Below are 1,696 nucleotides of genomic sequence, written 5' to 3' on the forward strand. Positions count from 1 at the left end.
TTATTCGCTGAGTCTTTGTGAGTAACAGGCTGTAATTTCTTTATAGACGCGTTTAATCACGAATCACCAAGCAAGCCTGCTTCGCTTGAGCAGTTGTAAGAGGATAATATCAAACTCGCTTGCAACATGAAACCCCAAAGAGCTGAAGACTCCTCAGAGCGGAGGTTGGTTGTTCTTGCTCTAAGGCTGGCCAGCAGACCTCTGTGGATCCAGTTACTGTTTCTTTAGTGCTCTCCGAAGTTGCCCGCTTGCAGGGAGGTAGATGCTGGGGCTCTGCATGCGGACATGTGAGTATGAAGCCTTGCCGCTCGGCATCAGCTTGTAGGTTGTCTCCGTGACTTTGTAAAATCGTTTATGCCGGGGCAGGAAGAGTTGGCGACCCACCTTATGCGTTTCACCGTGACTTTAAACGAGTCAAGGACGTTTTAAGTCCAGGGAAGGTCGTTGACGGATTTTCTTAAAGTTAAAATAAAATATTGCAGCACTTCCCATTAGCATTATCTCTTGGAAATAGCATGAAGAGCACTGCACGGGAGTTATTTAATTGACTGTGATTTTACAGAAGTTCTGTTCCCTTTGGCAAGTCTGTCACGTCTAGGAGGAGAACCAGCACGCCAGAAAGTCTGTTTCCAGCAAGCTTTCCTTTTGGGAAGAAAAAAAAAAAAACCCAAGATGATAGGACCAAGGTGGGTTTTGTCTGCAGGACAGTTCAGTTTTTCAGAACTGTGTTTAAAACTGCAGGAATTACGTTTTGTAGTGGGATAACGAAGTGACAAAAGACATGGGATCCGGTGGGATTGGGTGATTTTCATGAAGCATCAGGATCTGGCACTCCAGCTAATGAGAAATAACTTGGTACGTCCAAGAAACAGGCCTCCCGTGGGAGCAAACGGCGAAAGTTTTGTTGCTTTCAGCGGAGACAAGGTCAAGGCCACAGTAACCCGCTGGCCAAGCTCCTGTGACTCCTCCAGCTGGCGCCTGGATCTTCACCTGGGCACCACGTGAAGGGTGGTACGCAGGGGTGCACCCACGGGGTACCCGACTGAAAGATCGCTCGTCAAAGCTCGAATATGAACGGCGTGGTTCTGGGTCCGGTTTTAGCTTTTTTGGAAGCTTGTGCTGCTGCCTGAGTGGCGGCAGAGACTTGCTTTTTTGATGAAATCCCCGTTGGTGCTTCTCTACGGAGAGTTGTCGGGAGGCAAGGCTTTGGGGGAAATAAAGTTTCAGATGATCAGGACCTATTATTTGCAGGCGGCGCTGAGAGAGCGGGGCCACCTCGTCCTCCCCTCTGCTCCCGGTGCTGTGCTCTACCCTTAGATGAGCTATTTTCGGAGCTCCGGTATGCAGAGCGTTTTCGCAGTTACACGCAAAATAAAGAAGTTTAAGAACAAAAGATTGTTCTGGACAGTCAAACTGGAATGAGTTGGAAGGATACATATAGGAAGTGGTTTCTTGGACGCTAATTAGGACCATTTGCTTGGGGTTGCCATTATTTTCCTTTTAGTCTGGAGGGCACAATAGATCAAATGATTTATATATCATTAACAATTCTTGTTAACCGTAAGCAGGGTTGGGCTTTTCCATACTGATTACTGAGTAATGCAATAACGACCTGTTTTGTTTCTTCTGCGGTGTCCGTATGAGCGAGTTAACGGGAAAGACCAGACCAAAAAGAAGCGCTTCAACTCCTCTTCTT

This window comes from Pygoscelis adeliae, unplaced genomic scaffold, assembly GCF_000699105.1.
Source record: "Pygoscelis adeliae isolate BGI_AS28 unplaced genomic scaffold, ASM69910v1 Scaffold256, whole genome shotgun sequence".
Taxonomy (NCBI): Eukaryota; Metazoa; Chordata; class Aves; order Sphenisciformes; family Spheniscidae; genus Pygoscelis; species Pygoscelis adeliae.